This window comes from Thunnus thynnus, chromosome 8, assembly GCF_963924715.1.
Source record: "Thunnus thynnus chromosome 8, fThuThy2.1, whole genome shotgun sequence".
Lineage (NCBI taxonomy): Eukaryota > Metazoa > Chordata > Actinopteri > Scombriformes > Scombridae > Thunnus > Thunnus thynnus.
Genome location: NC_089524.1, coordinates 31,615,779 through 31,643,479, shown reverse-complemented (window position 1 = coordinate 31,643,479; position 27,701 = coordinate 31,615,779). Strand labels below are relative to the sequence as shown.

The window sequence follows — 27,701 nt, the reverse complement described above, 5'->3', positions numbered from 1 at the left end:
AAGTAAATTAATTCATTAACCTTTAATTCAAATGTACAAAATAAGTTAATTGATTGACTGATCCACCAGACATTACATGTAGATTCTGTTTTTTTTTCCCACCATGTTTGACCCTATTTCCCTGCTTGTTTTTCCCTTTGGTGCCCCAAGGGATGCAATTTGCCTCAGAAGTCGTACCCCTTAATCTCAAAATCATGAATGTGTAAAACCAGAAGGCACAGACATTAAACACACACTGTAAAAATCAGGGAAACCTACACTTTACAAAGACAGACGTTTCTCAGCAATCTGTTCAGGATAAGAATCAATAAGTATATAATATAACCTGAAATCCTGGTTCATAATCATCAAATTCATGACTGTTTCTCTAGTAAAAGAAAGCAAGATGATCTTTTTACAGCTACATCCACGCCTGTGTTGTTTTAAGGCTCACAATGTCCCATCGACATGGTTCTTATTTTATTACATTTTCCCTTATTCAGAGACAGATCACATGTTAATACCAGGTATCAGTTGTGTCAACACTGGCAGCAAATGTTGTAGAAAATTCAACAACACTGGCCTTAAGATTTCCATATTTGGGTCCAAGTGAAACACAGAAGCTTGTCAGTTGCAGCAATGAAACATGACCTATTTCCTGGTACTAAGCTCTTCAGTTCATCCGGTAAACCCCAGCATACCCCACCATAAACCAGTCAAACTATTATCTGCCCTCCAATCACCAGTGAAAGTTGAGATAAGCTTCCCTCTAACCATCAGAGTAGAGAGAACCCTTACATTAACCAATAAGATAACCCACATCCTTTCTGATACATGAAAATGTGTATATCTTCATATTATACCAAGTGATATGTAACCTCTCTCTCTCTCATCCTCTTTATCTCTATCTCTCTCCACCGTCTCCCAGGTTTAGCTTAGTGCTCATAGAGCCTCCCATTACATGGTGTAATTGCGTATACTAATTATTTTGCCATTATGATTTCACAGCGTGTTGCTGCTTATCAGGAATGTCTGTTTTGCCAAGTTTTTCTGTGCTGTTATAAAACCGCTTTACTGCCTGATGGAGTCCAGGTTTAGTGCTCCTATTACTGGGCAAGAGTTAATGTCAGAAAGTAAAGATAGATTTAGACAAAAGTCTAAAAAAAAAAATATGACTGGTAGTAACTACTTTATATACTGCTGATGTACCTTTTGTAATACAAAAGGACACACACATACACACACACACACGTTTCATCCAATAATGAATAAGAAAAATTGTGTTTCCTCTATGATGTCCAACCGCACGTTAATTAAATTCTGCTGTTAGAAAATATTTGATGAAAAAGAAAGTTCCTTTGAAGTGGACACATTCCTTTCTGTCACGCTGGGGACTCTAGACTCTGATGGTGCATATTTGATGAGCTCCTTGTATGTTTTGATTATTAACAACTTTTACTCCTTAAATTATTAACTCCAGTCATCAGATAGACATCATGAAATGCAAAGTACGCTATTTTCTTGAGAAACTTTATTTTAATTGTGCAGCTGAATTTTGTTGTGTTTTGTTGGGGTTTTTTTCTATTGGGTTTTTGGTTAGGCCACATAGAAAGGAATCAGGTTCAGATTTTTTTTCTTCATATCAAGATATCAAACATAAACATATCAATTGAAACAATAAGGAATTAATAAATGAAATGGTTTTAATCCAGACAGAAACTTCACTAGTGAGACTAAACCGAGGTTGAATTGTAGAAGCAACCGCGCATATATATGTATCAATTGACAAATGTATCATGGTGCTCAGGTATAAATGCTTGGGCACCAAATACTGAAATGTTGTGTAAGAAAGGCCAACAACTTTTTTTTTTTTTTGCTAAACTCCAGATTGATAAGACTCTAATGATACTGTTCTATAGAGCTTTTACTGAGTCTGTTATCTCATTTTCTGTTATCTGCTGGTATGTCAACCTTGGTACCAAAGAGAAGAATGCACTTGATAAGTTTGTGAAGGTGGCATGTAAGAAATTTGAGTCATATATTCAAAAAGCAGGTGCTTAATAAAGCGATGACCATTCGATTAGAAAGTGCCCACCCTCTTATCTGGCCTATGTTTAAGTGCCCACAAGAAATCGGTATAAAAATTCTTTCATTCCTGTCTCCATTTGAGCCTTGAATGCTGTTGGCAGGGGGAGGTAACTGCTGCTTTTACCTTGTTGCTACCTCAATGATGGTGATGATGGTGATGATGATGATGATAATAATGATACAGGGACTGTAACAATTCTTAATATTGAGGAGCAACACATTATATTTGTAGGGATGATTTGCGTGGAATGCCAATGTCTTGGGGGGTTACAGTGGATACTTGTCTATACTGCTGTATGTTTTTTTGGCATATTGTTGTGTTTTGTTATGTGTTTTTCTGTTTGCTGCAGCACAAATTGCCCACTTGGGACAAATAATGAACTTGAACTTGAATTAAAACAATAAGGAATTAATAAATTAAATTGTTTTAATCCAGACAGAAACTTCACCTGTGACACTAACAGAGGTTGAACCATAGAGGCAGTCTATAGCCTTTCATTGGTAGATTCTGCTGCAAATCAAACACGCCTGCACTTCTTTTGGATAGTTTTACTGCCTCCACCTCTGTTTTTTTCTCCTGTGTGTGCTCATTCTTCTCTCTTGGGCAGTTTAACTGAGTGGAGCTCATGCCTTTGTCCCGCTTAGCCAGTCAGAGCCCAGAAGGTTCACCATGCTGTGATGTGACAGTGTTTATATCAAGCAGTGATATGGCTTGCTGTTTGCTTGTTTATTCAACATTATTTAACATTACATGTGTCACATGTCCAAATTGCACCAAATTCGACACTGCACATCCTTGGGTCTCCAGCAATACACCTGCTGAGTGTGAAGTCAATTGGATGAATGGTTCTTGAGTTATGCAAAGGACACACATATATACAGATAGACAGACAGACAGACAGAGATTCCTTGCTTTTTAGTTAGATGAACTGCAGTGCCCATTCATTCAATGCCAACACTCAGTGCCACTTCAGGAAGAGTTATGCCCTGCATGTAGCAAGATAGAAAGTCAAGGTATGGAGGTCAGAGTGGTGGATTGGTGCCTTCATGCAGGAGGATAGCATTTGCGTTGTATCAAAATGTAGATTTAGGACCTTAATGACTTTGGCTAAATTTTGCTCACATGATGCAAACTGATAAATAAAGCTACTGCCTCAAATGACAGAAGACCTTGTCCCTGGTATTAGTCCAGCATAGACGTACGTTGGGTTCAGGGTGTTTGTGAAAATAATTAAGCTGTCTTATAATAGTCCGGTGTGCGCACTGTACTTGATGGAAACTTGGAGGCAGTAGGGTAAATGCAGTGCAAACAGAATGCACAGGGAAGGATGGTAAACAGTGGTCAATAGCGGCCAAACAACATTTTTTTGTGGTAGGGCCCTGGGTTGATCTGGCCACTGACACCACTAAACAAATTGCCAAAAGGATATTTTTATGATGATGTTGTAGTAGTCCTAAACCTTAGTCAGACATAACAACCCAGTTACTTCAGTGTGGTCAGCTAATTGGCCAGCTTGTTTGCCTACCTCCATCTTTCAGTCTGCTTGGGCTGTGTCCACATCATGCCTCTGCTGTGTAGCTGTACTCCCCTACTACATCTCCCTCCGTCAGTCTACGTCTCTCTGCTGCCCCAGGTTCATGTCACACCATAACAGGATTCATCTAAGTCAAGGGTTAGATAAAGAGCAGTGGGAGGGACTGAAATAAAAGAGGAGAGAATCCTCCTTTTCATCTCAGCCTCTCGCTGTCTCTCTGTCTCTAAAAGTGGTTGTAGACCGTGATGGAGCGTTGCGTCTGCGCCGCAGGTCTCTGCCCCAGCCAACCACTGCTATAATCCTGTTTCCTCCTTTTCACACGCTCCATGATAGACTACTTTGGGGCACGTTCATGCTCTGAAATAATCTGTATGAGCTATTTTATGCGTGTTGTGCTATGTTGTCTGCCTGTGTCTCCGCCTTCAGTGGATATGTGGTGAGATACTGAGTGTGCAAGCGTGTTGGTCAGTGGGTCCAGCAAAAGGGATAGTGATGATATATGGGCAACACACACACCCCAGAGGTCATTGTGGGAGCATGGTGCATTACTGTGATTGAAGCCGATAATGCACCAACAGACTTCGTGCTGTGCCCCTTCTAACCCAATCACAACTCTGCTGATGGCGAGCCCTGCCATCTGTGCTTCTTTGATTGGATGGGGGAGTGATTGATACACACTTGAGCCTATTCCAGTGAGTTACTGTGGCTCACTGTAGTCTTTAAGACAAGACCCTGTGGTCATTTTTCACCTGCAGACGCCAGTTTGCCGTACTGTCCTGCCTTATCCTGCATTCATTAACTCTTTGATGCAAAGCTGAAATTCAGTAATTGTGTTTCACAGTTGGGGGTTGGTGAATGGTGCTTACTCATTTCCTCTCACTCACCCATGATTCCTGATTTGCTTCAAATGGACTGTGTTAAAAGGTAGCTACAGGTTTCAAATTGTTTTTCAGATTTGTCTGTCTTACTAGAAACTGGATTAAGACAAAATGGAGAAACATGGCTGCGGATATCAACACACTGTATTTGAAATTGAACATGGAAAATTTGAAATTATAAATGTTCAGAATCAGAATAGAAATAGGACATAGCAATTTACTAAGACAGAACTAAGGCTGGGTATCATTTGATTTTCTTCAATACTAGCCAATATGCAATGTGGTACATGCAATTTGGCACCTTATTATGAGAAAGATCTGCATGTTTTGTTGTTGTTTTTCAGAGAAAGCTTCTTATTTTTTCATTTAACAAAAGAAGCCAAAGATCTATGTTGTTAAATGTTAAATATTGTTTAAACAGAAGCAGCCGTACAGCAAATTATTGTAAATACATAGTATTTAGTACACACACACAAAAGATTAAAAAAAAGATTTAAACCTCCTGAAAAAGTGGGCTTCAAATATATTATGTTTTTTGTATCACATTTAAAATCTAAATATCTCTCTGTGATATGAAATATTCATGGCTAAATAAGCAACAATCAAAGTTTAAAACAAAAGCCAGAAGCCTTTGACAACACCTCTCCATATTAAAATATGCTTTAGAGCATATATCAACTAAAATATATGAGAGAGAAAAAACGTACACACTGTAGCTTTAACTAAAATCTTTCATGTCATCTTTCATCTTTCATTCGTTCTTCTCATTGGAAACAGTAGTTCATCTTAATTCAAGGTCATCTTTTTTTTTTTGAAGCTTTTAACTACAGACTTCAAAAAATCTTTAATTGCATCTAATTTCCATACTATTTATTAAAACCCTGCCATGCCTCATTGCAATACTCTACATTGCCTGTAAAATCATTTCCTTTTCCCCAAAATTCAGCGGAGCACGTTACAATTTTGGCAACTCATCACTATCCTCATTTCTCAACTTGATATTTATTTGTGCACCTGCCACTCAAGCAATGCTGTGAAGTCAACATCCAATATCACTCCAGCACTCACTCCACGGCTGCACCAGTGTCATCCAGATGATATTTTGGACTTATCCAAGTCGTTTCCACTCTTCTTCCATCCCTCCATCTACTGGATTGCAAATGAAGTGGCAGGAGAGAGAGAGGAACAGGAGGAGGAGGATTCTACATTAAAATGGTACTTTATGTGAAGGAGGTTTTGAACAGCAACAAGGGGAAAATGTTAAAAAAATAGAATGATTTCAATACTCACAAATCATGTAAAGTGATGTCGATAAAATTCATCTGGACTCTTCATTCAGTCAGTCTACCCCCAATAACAGCCAACCACATAACTCTTCATTTCCTACCTGTTTCAAATGAACCCAGCTTCTGTTTGTGTGTGCATCTCATTGAGCGCGTGTGTGGATTATTTTTCCTTAGCGTATGATTGTCACAGTGTGTGTGAGTGTCTGTGTAATACGTACTGCAGAGAATAGTAGAAACATCGCTCCAGTAACTTGCTGCATAATTCTCGGTGCCAGGGGAGACTCGCCTGGTTGGTTCATTTCTATGGAGAGATGTCTCCCAGTGTTTGAAGAGGCTAAAATAGAACAGTACAAAGCATGACAGGGGGAGAAAAAAAAATCTGTATTCCCGCCACACACACTACACAGCGCAGCCGGGGAATAGCTGCTAGTCTGTCTGGCTGACTGACTCGACTAATATTTCTTTGCAATCCAGAAGAAAAACTAAAAAATAAAAATAATGGGAGTGACTTTCATCTTTGATGTGGTTGCAGTTGGAGATCCTCTCAGTCCCCAGTCTTTCTATGAATCCCCCCCCCCCCCCCCAAAAAAAGAAAGAAAACATTCACCAGCCATTCACTCAGTCACACTGGGGAAATATTTATTTTTATATTACCAATGAAATTCAGACAGAGACGGAGTTTAACAACCCATTCTCATCCCAGGTTGTCAAATAACAACACTTTGTCACGCCCCTCTGGCGTCTCATGCAGACACATAAAGCAGCCTTTGGCGTCTGTGTAGCGATGCACAGGGTTTTCAACTCAATCCAAAGCAGACTCATTTACGGCAATAGTACACGCTCAGAGCACCTTATATTGTCTGGTTAGGTGAAGGCACAAAACTACTTTGACAGGTTTAGGGAAAGATCGTGGTTTGGGTTAAAATAATTACTTGAAACGTTGTCACCACAACAAAATACTGTCCAGAGTTGCGGTTGGAAACATGACACTCGTGGTTGGAAGTGGGAGGTGAACAGTGATCTCCTGCAGCAAAGTCTCCTTTTTGTCATCCACCCGTCCACCCAACCCGCCTCTTCCTAAGAAGGAAAATATCACTTTATATAGACGTCATCAGTCTCATGGTGTTTAATAATGATGCGGATGGGTTTACATTGGAGTTAGTTGAAAGACCGGTGCGTCTCATACAGACACTAAAGGGTGCCTTGTGCCTCAGTATCAGATACCGAAGAGCATGACAAAATGTTGGTATTTTACGCCCTTGGAATGAGAATGGGCTGAATTCAATACTGCAATGGTCCAGTCTCAAGTCATAGCCAGGGGCATGTCAAACAAATAAACTCCAGTCACTAATAAAATCTGGGCAAAATACTGTATACTATTGGTGGGGGTGGAATACTAAAGTGTCTCACAAGGTAAACTCTGCATAATGTATATTTCCACAGCACTAATTCCATCAGCACAACAGAATCAGTCATATCATACAATCTGATTTGCTGCTCTGAGTTTTTCTTTTTAACAGAACTACTGTTTTCACTCATGAATTAGTTCCATTTCATTCTGCTTTTTTTTTTTTTAATAATTATTTAACTACAGTTGATATAATTCAACACTTCCTGACAAGTTTTCACATTAAAAGCCTAGCAGGAGAGGGAGAAATTCTACTATAAAAAAGATAAGTAAGATTAAGATTAAAAAGAAAAAACTTTAAATCACTCATGTAGCCTGGAAAGCTGCTGATTTTCATCAGTTGTCCTTTATGGTATTAAAAAAAGGCACTATTTTTTTGTCCCATGTGATTTGTTCAAAATAGAATTCAGTGGGCTATTTAATGTAAAATCTACACAATGTGAAATGAAAATATTTCATAACATGTGTTGTTTACTTGTAGTCTTTAGGTGAGCTACATTCTGCAGGAAGAAATAAATAATTTACTTTCCAGGACTGTTGTACTTTCATCTTAGCTCCAGTGAGTCTGATACCAGCTTTGCAGATCATTAATATGGGATTTTTATAGTGCTGGAGCACACTGGGAATAACGGCGTGTTATAGATTTGATTTTAGTTCCTGCAGTTTCAGTCTTCCATCATGATATAGTACAAGGTGTTCTTTTTTATTTATTATGGAATCTTGCCGGAATTAAAAGGGGATCCAGTGTAGTCCAAGCAATGCAGGGAGAGACCACGGGTCAGAAGAAGAGTGAAAGTCAGTCGTCTTCTTCTTCATTCTTTCTCTCCATGTACTCTCTGCATCGCTGCATCACTCCTGCCCCCTCAACCCCATAACAAGGGTCAGAGGTGATGACCTGTTTACCCTTAAACAATAAGAACATGTCTGAGTGAATAGTGGTTGTGTAGCTTGTGTGGATGTACAGTACAGTATGTTCCGTGTTGAAGAACTGGAGACAAAACCAGACAAACACCTAAGAGTTACTAAATATATTTATCCTTCAGCAGCTACAGTCCTCCTTAACCTGACGTCTCACTCAGGAGCAGGTTTATCTGAACATTTTTCATCCTTTACTAAATTTAGAACATGTCTAATTTTGTCCTCATTGAGTAAAAATACAAAAGTAGATTAATAACCATCTGAAGCTTTGTTTTCAGTGGTAGAAAATAATTGCTGCAATTTTTAAAAAGGCCATCTGATATTGCAAATAGTCACAGGTATCATTTTAGAAAAAAATGCCATTTCTAGCAATTCCCTGACATGTATTGCATTTATTTAACATGACAACTATAACGGTCCATAAGCAAGCAAGTTACAATCGGCAAAATAAATATGATGGAAAGAACAGACTGATAGAATTTCTAAAACGTCATTCGTCATAGTGACAAACATACATGAAGCTCTGTGTAGCACATGGTGCAGTAAATCAATTTGATCAGTTCCTAATTTAGTGTTTGCATGATGTGTAAACTGTCTGATCTGAAGAGATCAATTATTATCAGTATTATTATCAGTTATTACAATGTGCGCAAAAAGTTATTTCGGGCTAAAAGTAATGATAGATGATAGTTGATTGACTGTCTTGAGTCACAACAGTCCTGTAAACAGTGATGTGAGTTTACAGCAGTATTATGACTAAAAAAGGCTACCTGGCTCTAGCTATCTTGTAGTCAATCTATTTATAGAGGTAACCCTAGAGTTCTTTAAATCATGAAGTCAGGGAGACTCTTGAAGGACCACTACAACCTGTAGGATAAGGGCCCGCGAGGTTTAGCCTCAGCTAGCGGGCTAATCTGCTAGCATGTTTTCACTGCCAGCTGACATGTATTTGCTGTGCAAGCTGTTGCAATATTATCTAATAAGCCACACTGACTGTTTGTTTGATGATGTGGTTTTGTTGGTTTTTATTTTTTTAAATAATATAATGGACATATTCCAGTAAGAATCATTTTTTGTCTTTTTACTACAATGGCAGTGAGCTGTGGCCTCTTCATTATATAATATTTCTCCAGTCATAGTAAACAGAGCTGCTGGAAGTCTTTTGCTAGACTCATCAAATAATTTGACAGCTGTGATATAACACAGAATTTTATATTGAAAGAATCTTAAAATGTGGTTTTCAAAGTCTGATAAACTACAAGTTATGTTTGTATGAATTATCATGATTGATGTCATATTTTGGAGGGAGGTTGGCTAGCTACACATCTTTAATTGTTCTCTCATAATCATCATTGTTACATTTGAAAAGGTTTGCATTGTTCAATGTACAATTTGTCAAAACTAAATGAGTGATGATAAATGTGTTTTTTCCCTTTTGCTGTACTGAGTTTTACTAATTTTCCATGGACAGTTGTGGTATGTGCTTCTTCACCGACTTACCCTCTTCTACAGTACAAGAAGACAAGCTAGCAAGGTTACTGAAACTAGCCTGCTGACGATTTCGGCAGTGTCCGTCTATCATGATCTTCACTTCGCTGGTCGTAGCGGTCCGTCAAGAGTCTGCCCATGAAGTAGATGGAATTATACTTTCTGAAAACATTCTGTCATGGTTACATCTGCTACTCGTAGCCATGGAAGGAGTCTGACTTCATCCGCACTTGTGACCCCTCCGTCAGGCTAGCAGTGTTGGATGAATTGTCATGACTGAATGATGTTCATACCCCAGGGTGACTATTATCTTCCCATTCAGAGCTATCATCACACCTAATGGCTGCTTCACCGTCACAGGCCTCTCCAGCATGTTTAAACCCTGCAGTAGATACTGAAGGTTGTACAAGAGCTTGTGCTTCTTCCAAACATGTGCAGATGAAAGAAAAGCTGGACTAATTTACCAGACTACTGATTGTTTTTATCGCTCAAGGCTCCAAGTTTCATCCTCCTTTTACTGAGGTAGTTCATGTGATAGCCTTGGATACAGGTGGCCTCTGATGTGCTGTATACACAAGCTTTGTAAAGCTTTGTGTGTGACAGCTGGGCTCCATTATATTTCAGATCATGTTTAACGCTGTGGATTTCAGTATTCACTTGTGTTGCTTTTTTTTTTTTTGTCCAGAGCCTGTAGTTCCTGCTCTATGTATTTAACGTGAGCTTTGGCTCACATGAGGCAAACCACAATCCTTTAAAAGGGGGTCGAAGGTGACGACCTGCGTACCTTATAATATCTGCAATACAATCAGCACATGTCAGAGTGAATTGCAGTATGTAGGTTTTATATAAATGTGGAGGGGTGGAGTAAAGAGTGGTGAGGAGGGAAGAATATTGAAGGACAAGATATAAGAGCCAAAGGAGATATGAAGAGAGGAGAGTAAGGGTTGGGGAGAGTGGAATGGTTGCCAGGGTTACGGTTGGGGTTGTGACCCCTTGTGTCAATCCGTCCATTTGGAGCATATTGCAGAGTAAGAGGATTGGATTTTTATGGAGATGGATTTCATCTGCTGGAAAGCTCTCTCTGTCTCTACCTCTCTCTCTCTCTCCACGTCCCTCTACCTATGGTAAATTCTCTTCCAGGCACCTTTCCTTTTTTTTTTTTTCTTTTTATCTTCCTTCTTTTGTTTCCATGTGTACCTTTTATCCTCCATCCTCCTCTAAACCTCAGTGTGAGTGTATTTATTCAGCCACATCAGGATCAACATGATCCCTTGTGATATTTTCCAAATGCCAATTTGTCTCTCCGAACTCACATGAAAAAGATTACAGTATGTATTGTTGTGTGTATTTGATTTTTTTTTTCCTTCTCTAGCTTTTGTATTTGTCAGTGAGTTTCAGTCAGAGGTGACAGAGGGGCTGTAATGGAGACAGCTTAGCTCACTTTTTCTTTTTTTTTTTTTTTTTAAATATCACACTATTCTCTTTCCATCTGCTGCACATAGTGGCTGGTAGAATGTGATTGTACTTTGATGTTGTTTGATATGCTCCACTATGCAGGCACAAATTAAGCTTTAGACCCCATTTATACTTGGTATTAAAGTGTGATACTAAGCTGGATAAATTTTGGGGATGCAGGATAATGCAATTATGACGATATAAAGAAGTGCTTGGACTAATGTCTTCTTTAATACATGGGTTCACCAAGAAATCCAAAAAAATCCCAAAAGTCCAGAAAGTTTTTGGAGGTTGAATATATGTATTTTTACATTATTTCATGTGCCAGATCAATGATCTATCTGTAGAAGAATGTCGTAAAGCTGAACAAACCATTGTGCCCAACAGCGGGATGTGTAAGTAAATTAATAATGACTGCTGTCATTTCATTCTGCCCTCCAGTACAAAGCTCCTGTCAGTGGACGCTGTCCTGCTTTGAGGTTACTATGTGGAGCTGAAAATGGACTGGGTCCTGTGGGATTCTAATGGAACAGTTGGACCGTCACATTATAATCAAGCCTCACAAATGGACATAAGTCAGAAGGATTCACCTGACAGTCACTCTATATGCCACAGTGGTTTCTGCATGATATATTACTATTTGCTCGATATAAATTCAGAAAATTGGAGACAAATCTGCTGAGAGGTTAAGGCAGCTAGTATTAAGACCATCTCTTATTGCATTGTGTGTTCAGACTGACCTACTTTCTTAAGGTAGAAACTTGTTAAAGTTATCACAAGAAAGAAAAAAAACTTCCCACAGGGTGGGAATAGGAAAACAAAAATTCACTCACGTGTCAGTAAGGCCAACCATCAGTTTAGACTTAGTTTCATTCATTGGTTAACCCTTTATTCTGGAGCAGCAACTTAAGTATAGCCAATATTTGTTTTTGACAAACAGAAATGTTCTTTAAATCTTTGTAAGTTCGTAAAACCTTAAAAACTTATAAGTCACAGGTTAAAATGTGTGAAGTGCAGTGAGGGCTGGCAAGTGTCAGAGCATGAATACACTCTGACAAACCCACACAAAAGTATCATTACTGCTACAATTTAAAAGTTGTCAGATTATATTATTTATCATTTACAGGCCTAGCCAAGTGGGGCCAATTTATATTGTACAATGTAAAAATTCTCACACTGAGCAGCGGCCCTGGAGTACTGCATTGATCCAACAACTAACTGATTATTTTGATTTTGCGTCTTCACATTTTTGGCACAGCAAATTCACCTTTTGTCCCTGAGCATCACCTTTCTAAAACAGTCCAGACGCAATTCTTTTGTCACCCGCCAACATGCTGTGATAACATGCTGTAGCTTCACTCTCACTGCCTTCATTTAGAGAGGCCTTTGTTTGCTGCTGTACTTTACTTCAGTTACCATGCTTCCCACTCATGCAGCTACATGAATCCTCACATGGGAGCTACGTAGAGGAATCAGGGCTGAGGGTCAAGGCAAGCACCTTGCTGAAAGGCACCTCATTCACCGTTGTGTCCCCCCCCCCCCCCCCCCCAACCCACCCAGTTTCCCAGCTGTTCCACAGAGTTCAATTAGTGACCCTAGCAGCATAACGCTGCTTCTTGAGGCTATGCACACCCACGTCTCAGAAACAGTATTATAAGGAGATTGTATTATTCTTATTATTTTAATCCTGCATTTCCTCTCAGTATTTGTAATACAAAAGGAAGAGAAAAAAAAAAAGAGACACAAAACAATACAGCAGTGACTGATTATACGACTAGAACTGGATGCAAATTTAAAAATGAAGGATCTTTAGGATGTCAAACAAACCACAGGAACATACTAAGTTGACAAGGGAGCACATGCTGAATGTCAATCAATCTTTAATTCATGTAATTTCTGCCTCCTCTGTGTTGATTATGCAGCACACCTGCTTTGTCATGCCCCCTGTGTATACGTGTGTGTGTGTGTGTGTGTGTGTGTGTGTGTGTGTGTGTGTGTGTGTGTGTGTAAACAGCATCTTGAGCCAAGCCAAGCTCCTTAGTAATCTTATCATGCTGGCATTCTGCCTTGGTTTGCATGCTGAGAGTAAAGAGTGACGAAAAAGACTGTGAGTGTTGTCTATGTTTGTGTGTGTGTGTGTGTGTGTCTCTGAGAGAGAGAGGCTACCAGGTTAATATGTCACTCAATGGGGGGTTCTGGTAAAAGCTGACTTTTTGTGACACCCTACATTGCACCGGCGGCACTGCTTACTGTGTCAAAGTATGTTTGTGTGCGTGTTAGGTGTGTGTGTGTGTCTGTGTGAGAGAGAGAGAAAGAGAGATCCAGCCAAATCACCTCCACCCCAGCGCGAGTCACAGTGGAAATAGCCTCTCACCGTTAAACGAGCCCATCCTTCAGAGATAGAGCTTTCCTCTGCATAATGTCTACACCGTAGGGGCCACACACACACACACACACACACGCAAACACACACACACACATGTTCACGCACTCACACACTCAGGAGAAACTGAGTTTCAGATCATTAATCTCTGTAGCTCCCACCCCCTTAACCCCCCACCTCAGCTCTACTGTCCTCACTCCCTTTGGCAAAGTCATGGCTGCCTTCCTTGACCAACACACACCCCCTGAGGCCCCGAGGTGTGTGTGTGTGTGTGTGTGTGTGTGTGTGTGTGTGTGTGTGTGTGTGTGTGTGTGTATGCATGCGGATGTCTCGGTGTGCCTGCAGGCCAGGCATGTGTTTGCACTTGTATGTACGTGCCAATGCGTGCATACTGGCAGTGAGTTTGTGTGTGTGTGTGTGTGTGTGTGTGTGTAGTGGTGACAGAGACAGAGAAAACACACAGCAGAGAAGAAGCAGAGTGTGTGACACGGGAAAGGAAAGAGCATGTATCCTTATTTGACTGCCAGTAACATAACTGCACGCCAGCCAACAGAATGGAGCTCTCTCTGGAGGATGCTGTCCTCCTTTTTACTCGCATCCCCCTCAAAAAGAAAATCACCAAATCACATGCTGGCACACAATGCACTGCCTCTCCATTAGTGTCAAAATGTACTTGTGAATACTGCCAATTCTTGTTGAACGGTAGCTAGAAACAGATTGGGATTTTACTTTATTCGCTTCAGTAACTTAGAGCTCTTAAGATATTATAAGACACTGGAATCACATTAAAACAAACGTTCAAAGAAAAATAGAATTAGTGACCGTTGATTTTAAGAGTTTTTGTAAAGCTTCATAAGCATCATAAGTGTAGAAAAGCACTTAATCATAATGAGCTCATTTGAATAATACAGGCAGTGGAAATGACTATTTGCAGGGTAGCTGAAGTAGTATACCTAAGGCATAAAGAGGAATCAGAGCTATGTTATACATACAAACATGGTTATATTATAATGAATGAAAATAAGTTAATGACATAAAATTAAATGTGGTTTGCTAGTGTTTGGCTGCTGATTAAATTAGATGAAAAGTTTAAAAAAAAAATCAGGGAGACATATGCTTGGGGGTAATTTAACTTTTTCTATTGCATAATTAAATGTTCTGACACACCTGTCTACCAGTTTTGCATTAGAAAAAAAACTTACAAGGGAGGGCGTCCACAATGAAGTCAGAGGGTCCTTGATTAATGTTCAATTCTAGCACATTATCTAGTGGAATATGATAATTACACACAGTCAGGAGACAGTTTTAGAACAAAATCTGCTTTTTTCCCCTAAAAACATGTAGCAGAGGCTGCATTGTTAATGTCATTGTTAATAAAGGTCTGCTCCAGCTGCATACACTTTTGCTTTTATTTGATATTTTATTTGATATTTGACAATGTAGAGACAGACAGGAAATGTGGGGAGAGAGAGGGGGTGTGACATGCAAACCGAGGATGTTGCAGTTATGTGATACGGCGCCCATAGCTTCTGTTGTTATTGCACAGTAATAATTGGATTTTCAATTGGCAATTTTCACTAACATCTCTCTAATCATTGTTTAGAGAGATTTTATTGGGTAAATCAACTTGCAATTCTAAAAGTTGAGGGAGACAAAAATAGGATTTTGAAATTGGAGCCTATAGAGGAAATGACACTTTGGGTAATCACAAAATGCTTCATAGTTAATATTACCAGAACTTCACCTTAGTTTAGGCTACAGTGTAATGAGGGTGGTAGTTTTTAAGCTGCAAGCTCAATTATGTAATAGGCAGATGGCGATAGATTCATCTCGACATGCTGTTCCCACGTTGCACCTCTGCCTCCCTCCATCCTGCCCTTTGGATTACTCTGACAGGGCCTGCACCGAGAGTGACACATGACAAAACACGGTGGTTCCTCGTCCGTAGCCAAGTGCAGGCCTGTCAGGACAGCCCTCAGTGTACCTGCTCTAATAGACCAATTTCCCAGGGGGGAGGACATCCCATAATACAAGTGGTCAGATTCACAGAAAGCCAGCTAGAGGGCCTTAATGCTGCAGATACCACAGCTTCTTTTAACTGTCATTCACTGGAGGAAAGCTGACTGACCTCCAACACCTTCCCTTACATTCAGTCTGTTGGCCCAGAAGCAGCTTCACTGCTCCAGCTGGGTGAAAAAGATTTGTCCTCAATGAAGAGAACTTGTGATTGTATGGCGTTTAGAAGAGTGTTAATGAGGTTTTGTTCCAGTTTGTCCCCTTATGTCCTTTCAAAAACTGTGAGGGACAGTGGTAATGACTTCACTACAGAAACTGCTGTTTTAAACTGCTGTGCATCGTAATGTTAACAATTTGTATAGTTTTTGTATAGTCTCACTGACCCTGTATCCTGAGATGAATAGATACATACTCCTAATGAAATTGCATAAAGTTATTCCATAGCAGGAATGACTTTTGATTAAGTTTTGATTGTTTTGTTTGTAACATCATTAGAATATGTGCGGCGCAGGAGATACTGTACTTGTTTGAATAATCAAGGTTAAAAAAAGAAAGCAATATTGCAACCAAGGAAACTGAATTTATAGTTCCACGTGTGGTTTTATGTGTAATCCAGGGAGTAACATATATTTTAAGAATATGCAAATCCAAAATGTAAATCCAAGGAAATGTGTACAGTGTATTGCTTGTATATGCAAATTCCATTTAGAATGTGAGAGCTGTTGTAGATTTTCTAGATAACAAGATCAAATGTTCTGGTTTAGCTGTTAGAGCTACTGTAGGATAAATCCTCCAATAAAAATATGTGCTAACAAATTGCTCTTCCATTCAGTGTGTATGAAAGAGCTCCACATTTTACACCTTGTAATTGTATAATTACCAATCCATTAAACAATTACAATACATGTCCATGTAGTATTATTTAATATGACAGTTCAGATAAAGAAAGAGCCAATACACAGAGGCCCATTGTTTTAACATAATCCCTGCACTGTGGGGGCAGAAGCCCCTTATTCTTCTCCCCTGACACTATCAGCCTGCCGCCACAGCGGAAAATCCCGCTGTTGTTGGAGGAAGACAAGGAATTACTTCCTGTGTCAGATTAGGGTTATCGTAACAGGGCTGAGAGTTATTATTATTGTGACTGATACAGACACACACACACACACATATTACAGAGGAAGGGAGAGAGTATTTACAGAGTTATCAACCCATTCTAATGTTGGATAATCTGCACTCTGGGGCAGTTAGCTGGCAGCTAGATTCTTCATGGGGAATTTGGCCTACATAAAAACTACAGTAGAACAAGCAAATCCACAGTCACATTCTGGAGAGACATGCTGCGTATTGTTGTTTCATGGGAAAAAAAAAAAAAAAAACTGTTTCACTTATGCAAATGTGAGATTTCTCTTATGTTGAAAGCTGTTAGTCAAGAGGCAATTGTTCGAGGCAATTTGGGAATTTAATTCTACAGGCTAAAGAGAGACAGGGAAAAAAAATAAAAGAAATGGGATGAGAGACAGCACAGAAGAGGCTCTGAGCACTGATTGATGAAACCAGAGGAAAAAAAAGGAAAAAAAATCCTTTGCAGTCATAAAAAGAACTTAAAAGAAAAAAAAAGAAAACTCTGGATGCAACAAAGAATAAGTGCATACATTTGCCCACTTGATGACCAAAAATATATGGACACCCAAACATTACATCCATATGTGATTGCAGAACATTTCGTTCCAAAACTTGCGGCATCAATCCACTGCTATGACAGCCTCCACTTATCTAAGAAGGCGTTCCACATCACCAAAAATATCTGAATGCTCCCACAAAAACTTTGTTATTCACTGCTGATGTGCAATGTTTTGATTAATGATAGATCTTCATCAGGCACAAAACATTTCCACGATTACATACTTACATACTGTATCTGAAAATGATGGGAATAAGCACCAGGTCTACAATAACATGCCCGATTGCTACAACCAAGGCAAGGCAAATTCTCCCACATTCAGCTACAGCAGCATCCCCACTAATGTAGAGGTTAGAGCTCTGTGCAGGCCAGTCACATTCTTTCACACCAAACTGTGAAAACAATTTCATTATAGAGCAGGCTTTGTACATAGAGTGCTGTCATGTTGAAACAGGAAAAGGGAAAAGAAAAACACAAACTCTTGCCACAAAGTTGGATCAACACTGTTGTCTAAAATGCCATCATATGCTGGAGCATTAAGATTTCCACACCAACACAAACAACCCAAGACTAAACGAACATTAAATGTGCTGTCCACATACTTTTGGTCATATAATGAGGGAAGTCAGAGGAGAAGGGCTGCTGTTTCTCAGGCATGTGGGTAACAAAATGAGTAGTTGATATTTTATTCTTTAACTTTTGCAGAGGAAATTGTAGAAATATTGTTGTATTTTACTTTGTAGTTTGTTATAATTTGAAGTAGCTCCCAAACAAATAAGCCAAAAATACATAAGATACATATTCTGACAGATCAATCTCCACTTACTCACTTATTCTGGAGCTTTTGACTGTACATCTACAGTTCCATGAAAACAGACTAAACTTTATCTCTTGAACGCTTGAGGAAAAGTGAGTGGACCTTGAGTAGAGACTATGTTGTCAACTGCTGTTTCCATGGAAAAGAATGAACAGTGAAGCTACATATTAAGCTACTATCAAGATACATATCATTGAGATTATTATAATGCATCATTTATATATGTTTTATCTCATTTTAGTTCTTTTAAGCTTGCATGATACATATTTCCTGCTTTTTACATTCTGGTTGAATCTACAGAGTGCATTTCAGTTCATTCAGTTGCACAGAATTATATATATGTTTATATATATATTTTTTGATTAGGTCACTTGGAGTGCAAAAATTTAATCCTGTTAACCTGTGAATGACAGTTTAGCAATTGAAATCTACATACTTTAAATTCCTCTTGTTACTGTTAATTCAAACACACAAGACCTACCATGTATTGCTTCATTTGCATTAGTAACAATGTGCCATTATTTGTATTCATTTATGTTTGGTTAGGTTCATTTCTGCCCTCAAGATGCACACGATTCCCTGGTTTTAGTTCATTCATTTGCACAAGATACACATCAAGTCCCTGGTTGAGGTTAATTCAAGGGCAGCAGACAGACATCAGGCCCCTCAGTGTGATTAATTTACTGGAAGTACACAAGATACACATCATTTCCTTGTTTTGGTTAATTGCAGTGCAAAAGAGATGTTATTGTTTTGGTGGTTTTGAATGAGGAGGGATACTGTTTAATTGGAATGAAGAAGTTTATGTCATTACGAGATGTTATTAACCTTTTTTACTTGTTAGTGGAAATTAGTTATATTGTTGCTTCTAATTCAGATAAACATTCCCTGCTTTTGGTTCATTTCAGTGCACGGACTGTTACCTAATTTTGGTTCATTTGGGTGCACAGTGGTAGAGATTAAATGGTTTATGTAGCTGGCATTAAGCATGAAGGTACCTATTTGTGTGAGTCATCTTGGGTAATGAATGATCACTGTATGTATGCGTCAGTGCGCAGAGGTCTGTGAGTAGCAGAGTACAGAAGGGCACAATGGCTCTGGTTTATTTTAGGTGCCAGGATGTCCCAGTGGGTGTCTGTGGAAGGTCAGAATCCACAGGTCAGGACACACAGACGGGGGGAATATTGAGTGTGCGAGAGAGATGACAGGTCTACAGGCCGCACAAGCAATGCGGGACTTGTAGATGGATACATGCTGAACTTGAACCTTGAGTCTGAGGTTATAAATTCTGGTTCCAAGTAATATGACAACAGTGCAGATGAGAAAAATAGATGAAGGTTAAAAGATGGGAAGAGGGTTAAGAAATTAGAAGATGAAGGGTCAAAATTGGGCTCACATCGACATGTTTGAGAACACATGGGGTATATAACGTATCAGTCTGTGGGCTGTGATGAGGTTATCCTTGACTTTAGATCAGGGCAAAAACCTGCTACATCATCAGTTGCAATTATATAGAGCAACTGTTTATTCTCTGATTATAATTTTACAATTACAATTGTATTATGCTAATGATGAATTGCGGCTTCTTTTGAATTATAATCTGCATGTTGATTTTGTCCTCCCTGTGGATTACTTTAATTGTGGTGGCCTCATAATACAGCAACTTGGTGGAACTGTTTCATATTTAATGCAGGTTTAAAGTTATCAGCACCATAATTACTCCACAGAATCCTTTAATTAAACCTACAACTGAGGCTGGATTACCAACAGAGCAAGGCAAGCAACTGGCCTGGGGCCCCAGACCTCTAGGGGCCCTAAAAGCCCAGGGTTCACTGTTCACGTTTGGTCTTTGGTTTTTAATTAATTGCAAATTTGTTGGAGCATTCACATCACTAAAGTACAATATTAACAAAGGCGATACCTGCATTATTAAAATAATCAGGTGGTCTTGTCTTACAGAGGGGACTTGTGTCTAAATCAATTTTTCTTTATTTTGGTTTATATTGTGCTCATATGGGACATATTACTAAATAAGGTTATGTCATCCCTGAGAGGATTTGTCTTTTTAGTATAATACTAATGATTACTAAAGTAATTCAGTTATAATTTAATGGGTTTTTAAAAAAATTTAATTTAACTTCTCTCAACCTCTGGCCCGTGTCATGTCATCAACAACACCCTTGATTCAGTTATGAATCCTATCCGGGTTTGAATTACAGTCAGAACATGGACACCTCAACATCCCAGACAGTCTCTGTCATTTAGAAGTATAGATTTGATCAGTGTCACATCTTCTTTTATGGAAGTCCTGACCATGTCTTATAATCAAATATTATCTTAATTCTATTTTTAATTAATTGATTCCTATATTATACAACTTGCAGTGTACAATTTTACAGTATGAAATTACCAAAGCAATTTAGTGATGTTTTACAGCCCATTAGTTCTGCTTTAGGAAAACATAAACACTCTTCTATAGTTCCTTAGATGGAGTCCTGTAATAATGTTTAATATTTAATATAATGTGGATGAGATTACACTTAAACCTCAGCATTAAATTAATTCTGAACTTTTCAGTCAACAGCAGCACCAGCACACACCTACATGTAAAATAACCATATTGAAATCCAAAGCTCTAATGTTGGACAGATTTTTAAAAGCAGACTGGGACATTTCTCCTGCAGCCCGCTCGCTGGTGGCGCCCAGTGTGATTGGCTTATTCACCTATGCCTAAAAACATCCCAAAACTTGGGCCAGGTTGCATTATTTTATTACAAGAGCAGTGGTGGTAGTAGTGATTTGCTGTGCCCTCTTTGATCTTAACAATGGATCTTAACTTTAACCTGGATTTCACTGATTAGTCTATTCACACTTCAGTAGCAAGAGCTGCTGTTTGGCAGATAAAGTGAAAATTTACAGTGATTATTCTAATTGCTGTGGTAATAGTTAAAGAGATGAATTATAGTTGCACATCTGAATGTAAAAACTTCTCAAGTTTCATCTGAAAATTGCCTGTGAAATGATGTCTTGGCTAATTTGTGTGTGAGCATTAGAATGCCGTGCACCTTTTTCCTGCAGCCTTCACTGTATTTTCTGTCTTTACTATAATGAGTCACAATCACATTTATAGTCTGACAGCAGTCACAATTCACATCCTTCCCTCTGAATTTCTCCAGCTCTCTTTTCTCTGTGAATGAGCCTGAAAAAAACAGTCTATGCTCACTCCTGTTGCTTTGATTGTTCACATTAGCATCTCCTTTTAAAAACAATGCTAATAACTTGTAGAGTTGTTGCTGCCGCTGCTGCTATCAGCGTATTCCAATGGCCCAAACAGCTTGTTGTCAAATCAATAATAATTACACGATGAAAGGCCTTTTCCACTAATGATTTTACACAGCAGAGCTATATTAGAGGAGTCAGGGTAATAACCATTGCTCTTTTGTCTATAGAGAGGGAAAAAATGGAGAGGGATGAAGCTGCAGTGGAAATAACAGGCAACATTGTGGGAGATTTATTTGAAGAAAGAGTGATGGAAGCAGGCAACACTGCGCAAAATATCCCAGAATCCAGAGATGGTTTTACCCTGATATTTCAAACTATGACCCATAGATGATGAAATCCATGTTGGATAATCTCTGATCACAACATTGTAAGATGTCATATCTGGAGCATATCTTATCTCTGGACTAGGACCGCTTTGATACTATCAGAATATGGAGTTAAGATATTTTTCCGATATGACTGATGCCACATTTTGAATGCCACACACATCACATTCCCGTGTCAGCATATCACATGATACTACTGAGATGCCTCACCTCATAGGGGAGAACGGGGTAACATGAGCCACTTCTTACATTTAATGATTTTACTGCAAAGTGAAAGTGTTTCAAATAATAGTTACTATATATACCTCAGGTTGTTGTGTATCCATGGAAATTAAAACAAGTTATCTAATTATTATAGTTTTAGAACAATGAGCCATCAAAAAAAATTAGTCCTACGGTACAACTTACCCCAAGGTAGGGTTAAAATGAGCATGGTGATGGGGTAAATAGTGCTAACATTAAATACTGATACACAAATTATACAAAATCAAACAAATTAATTATAAAATTAAAAATAATTTTGAACTTTATTAATGCCATCAATTTAACAAAGGCAAAAACTTTCAGTTCAGAGACTGTAGAATCAAGGCCAAGGTGTATTGAAGCTGTTCTGGTGGCACTTGGTGGCCAAATATCTTACTAAGACACTTTATGTTGGTTTTTCCTTTAATTTGTCACCCGTCTGTATGTACAGCATGTTGGTGTGTGGCTTAAACTTAACATTAGTCAATAATTAGGTATTTATTCATCAACATTGTAACACTTGTAACAGTGATCAAACATTAACATGAACAATGTCTCCAGTCTCTAGAATATCAGAAAATAATTTTGGGGGTAAATTGAACCATTGACTCAACTTGCTCCAGTATCACTGACACGTTTTACCCCACAACCTCCATTTAGACAAAACTGTTTCACACAGTGGCTCAGATTCACAGTTATGCTAAGTTTATGACCTTCTTTTGTACACACTGACTTAAATTAACATGTAATAATGTCCAAAATGTATCGTTTTTGATTAAGATACAAGACTGATAACTTTAGTAACATGATGAATTCACTTGGCATGACAAAAATCATTTTTTGTGCTTGAGTCCAAGATGGATTGAGTAATGTGAACTATACTTTCTTAATTTGTGGTCACATGATTACTTTTGTTTATGGTTACCTAGATAAAGGAGGTGGCTCAATTTACCCACTGGCTTTATTTACCCCGTTCTCCCCTATTTATCTGGAAAGTGTTATACATGTGTTATCTGTGGCAGGAAATTTTGAGATATGACTTATAGCCTCATGTCAGATATTCAAAGATATGATTCATATCTAATCAAAGTGACTGTGGAGACTTATCATTTATGTCTTATGTACGGATCATATCAATCTCTGGGTTGGGACCACTTTGATACTATCAGAATATGGAGCTAAGATATATTTCCGGTATGACTGATGTCATATTTTGAATGCACACACATTACATTTCTGGTGTCAACATGTTACATGATAGGCCCTACTTCCAAAATGTCCTCATATATGTTAATATCCAGACAGCGTTATTAATGTGATTCAAATCTGATCAAAATGACTGTAAATCCTCCTTTTAACTCATGTTCAGATTATATCGATCTCTGCACTGGGAGCACTTTGATACTATGGAGTTAATATATTGTTTGAATGGGCTTGTAGTCCTATAGTGAATGCCACATACATAGCGTTTCTTGTGTAAACACAGGGCCTCTGTCACTTTGCTTTCACTCTCCATTTCTAATGGGGTAGATGGTAGATATGACCTATTTATTTAAAGGCATTTAAAGAGCATTATAAGCACTTTCTAAGCACAAACCAGACATAACGCAGTATGCTATGACACGCTGTAAAAATAAAGGGTTAACATTTTTATTGGAAGATGACATATTAACAAGATTACATTAGATTATGTTATATCGGATTAAAATTTAAATGACACTCATGGGGACACAGGGCTGTTGCAGCAGCAAACAATAACAGCAGACAGCACTGAATAATATAGTAGGGAACTAAGAGACGAGCGCATGAGTGGTGATGTAACATTCATGAACTGGAATAGCTGCAGTAGAACTAAGGAAAAAAAAAATATTAAAAGCAAAGAAAAGAGATGTGAAGTGAAGATTTGACAAGGTGATTGGCTTTTTCTCTGCGCGGGCGAAAGTGTCGGCCCTTTTTTGGACGCCGTAAAAAAGTCAATTTCCTTTTCTAATATTTGAAATAATGACTCGGGGTTGAATTATTAATGTCTCCTGAGGACTCGGGGAGGGGTGTAGGAAAGAGGGCGAGGTCCTGTGAGCAAGAGACATGACGATAGACTCATGAGGAGAGAGGGAAAAGTGGGAAGGAAGCAGAAGCAGCAGGAGATTAATTTAGATTCAATACATCAGGATGATCTTTACCAAACACATGCACACACACACTCACATAGTATGAGTGAGCAAAACTGCACAGAACAATGTCAGGGTTGTGCTGCATATGTCTGTGATACACACACACATATATGAACAGTTTGCAGGTGATCGGTCAGTGTGTCATAGGTGTGTTATGGATATTTTGTGCGGTTCCCCACTTGATAACAGTGTCATTACAGTGTAATCACACTACAGTGTAACAGCAAGAAATCACATTAGTCTGGCTCACACTGTTTGCTCCTCTGGCTACTTATTACACAGATTGTGCTCTCTTCTCTCTATCTGCCTCTGTCTATCCGTCTCTGTATTTTTTTTTCTCTCCTCTCTGACTGATATTGCCTTTTTATTAAAATTCAGATTTCATCCCGTCCCCTGCCAATGAGATGGAGGCGAGGATGTGTTTTTGCTCAGCAGCTTGGAGGCCACCAGTGTGTAAAAGCTGCAGTGAAACCTGCCTCACCCCGGATTAAGGAGCTGCTAACCCACCTAAAACAATTTAATTTGTCACAGCGTCAGTGGAGAGTTTCACTACGCCATGACGGTCTAAGTGCTGTTTCCGATGCCTTTTTTCATCCCGTCGAGTGTTTGTAAAAATACCTGTGGTGGAGGGAATCTGTTAAATAAACCAGTGGAGATACACACACACACACACACACAGACACACACACGCCTACGCCTGTGCTATTTACATCCATCAGGCTAAAATTCTGGTCTCCAGTATCTTTATCAAAACATGTCTTGGTGATATGACATAATATCAGTGTTGGGCAGTAACACATTACTCATTAACAGGTTACAGTAATGTAATTACTCATTTCAAAGCAAGTAGTGTGAAGTATTACAATTGGAAATTCTGTAACATTTATAATTCTGATATGTTTAGGGGTCTTCATGGTTTTGTTTAGGCAACTTGGTTGAGGTGAGGGAAAGATCATCATCTTACTGAAAATGTCAACAGCAACACAAGACAGATGATTACTTCACTTGCTCATTATCAATATTTCAGCCTTGCCCAAAGTATTTTAGGAGCCTGAAGCCTAATTGCATGTGACATGCTGGACTTTCACAGTCTCTAGTGTTAAAAAGTCTCCCTATGATCTCAGTGCAGTACAAGCACATTGTTTATGCTATAAAAAAATAAAAAATCTGTCTCTTTAGCAGCTAAATGCTCCACTATGATCACCACAGCCTGCTGTTTGGTGCTGAGCAGGTAGTGTACAGTGGTGTATAGATAGTATCACAGCTTTTACACTGAAAACAGCTGCCTGCTGCTGGAAGAGATGTTCATGAAAGCACTGAGAGTGATCCAAAACATGTGAGCTGATCCAAAACATGTGAGCTGACTGATGCTAAAATATGACATCTAGTCATTTGACCCATTGCAAAGATAAAAAATATTGATTAACGCAGCTTTAAAACACTACCGTCTCGTGTTTATTTATACATATAATAAATACATGTGATATGTGACTTTAGAGTTATTGGAAGACATGTTTGACTAAGGATGAGCTACAATGGAAAAATTCAGATTTAAAGATAAAAACTAGCATAAAATCTGACCTATCAGCAGCTTTAGTGAAACATCAGAATTGTTAGTGGCCTTGAAAACATCCTACTTGTCAAAGTCTGTTCTCTCAGCCTCCCTCTCTCTCTCTCTCTCCTCGTCTATAATGTGCCTGCACAGCGCTCGCCTCAGCTGGTGCATCTCATTATTTCTTCATGCACTGTTTACTGGTGACCCCTTGCAAAATCTGTTTTGCATGCTTTGGGATTTTTGTATTTAGAATTGATGTGATATAGCAGAAGCTCGTTGGGGCCAAGGCGGCTGTTTGTCCTCCTTGTGTCTTGTCTTGTTTCTGGTAACAAGATAAACTCAACCTCAGGTAGTGAGACGGCAGCCAGTCGTACACAGCAAATCAGAGATTTAATCAAAAATCTCATTCTCATTCAGGATTAATATAAGGTGTTTTCACTGAGAAGCACTGACTGAATGCAAAAATGTGTGATGCAACTTATTAGTTGTAGCATTTGGTTTAATCGCCAGCTAATTGCTATTTTATGCAAATGATGATGCAGTAGCCTATGTGCTCAAGTTTTATTGCTTTGTTCACTTAATATCCATTCCTTGAGATGCACTGTGTACTGTTTTATAATTAATCATTATTACTATTTCCCCAAATGCAATCTCCATACTGTTGTTAATAATGAAAATACTGGTAATAATGATTAAATAATATTAGATTAAACCAGTGCAATCTCATTAGCCGTTGCTGTAATGCATGGAGCTGGAGTTAACTCCTTCTGAATGCTCGGCTGGCCCGATGCTCTTTATATCCTCCAGGCCTGTTTTCTGTATCCGGTGGTTTGGAGCGTGGGTCACCTCAGCATCGCCCTGGGGCCAACTCCTACAGGAAGAACTAACCATGTATAAACACTTCCTCCAGCATCGCCCACAGCCCCATGCTCAGCAGGAGACACAGTAGGTGCACGCTGATCACGAACTAAATGCCTTCCCCTGGCGCGATACCTGCCCAGACAGGTATAACCATAAAGTGCTGGTGAAAGATAAAATCAGCATCGTCTACAATGCAGAAGCAGACTGACAAGCTGGGGAGGGTCAGAGATGAGGTGGAGATGAAGTTCATCCATATTTTTAGATAAAGACACTGAGAAAGAGTTGAACCACTTTTCTATGCTGCTCTGATATAAATTCACACTGCGTGATAGTAAAAAGTATTAAAATACTGTAATAGGAAAGGGATTTAAAACTAAAGATGTCAGTTCATTTCTGTCTAGTTTCCAAATGCGGTGTTTGATAGACAGAGGAGGAGGAATGTGTGTGTTTATGTGTGAGGGTAAGAATTAATGCGATCGGGGGGTGGAGGGGGGAGTCCTGAGAGGTCCACATGTTTCCAGTAAGAGCATCTCCTCTCAGGAGCGCTGACACGCAGGGCACCTCGTCGGCCCTCAGGGTGACTTTTACCCATGAACACTCTAACATTTGAGAATAACTGGTCGACAACAATTTAGTTTTCCACATCACTGCGCTCCTACTGGGCTTTCTGGATGACTGCCATGGCACATACATGGATGGATGGAGGGCTAGATGGATGAATAAGCAGTTCTTAAGATGCAGCAGCATGGAGGAGTAAGAAGAAAAATCAACCCAACAGTAGCGTTTTCTGTTAGAATTGGATACACGCACATAATACTTTTACTATTGTGACTTGAATAGCATGTAATTCAAACTCAAATTTGAATTATCATCACTTTTTGTGGAATGAGATCTAAACTATAAAGACAAAACTATTTCATGTACTTTTTTCCATTTATCAAAAGAGGATAAAACCATTTATGGACATAGCCTATTTGTGGAAACAGAGTCTGAACTTCATGGTGTTTTCATGGCAGTGGCTGTCAACTTCTACTACTTACAAATGCTGATACAGTGGCTTTTCCTTTTTTAATGGCATTTCCTACTGACCATTATCAGTTTAAATTATCTGTCTCTTTACAACATTCAACATTTGGGAGAACCCATTGTGCTGTTATGTTTGTACTCTACTCATAAAGTGGACGCTACCAACCTAGGCTAACTAGCCTCCACTTGGAATGAGGAAGCTAACTTTCTAACATTAGTGTTGATTCCTACTCAACATAATGAGATAGGACACAGAGCATAGTGTAATTTTTCCTCCATCACTCTCTACCTCTCCAGCTTGC

At 38.9% G+C, this 27,701-nt stretch overlaps 1 protein-coding gene across 3 annotated transcripts in view; it reads left to right on the top strand.

The window, feature by feature from the left end:
• Positions 1-27,701, top strand: part of nlgn1 (neuroligin 1) — a 355,494-nt gene that overhangs the window by 178,835 nt on the left and 148,958 nt on the right. The gene's annotated exons all lie outside the window — the stretch shown is intronic.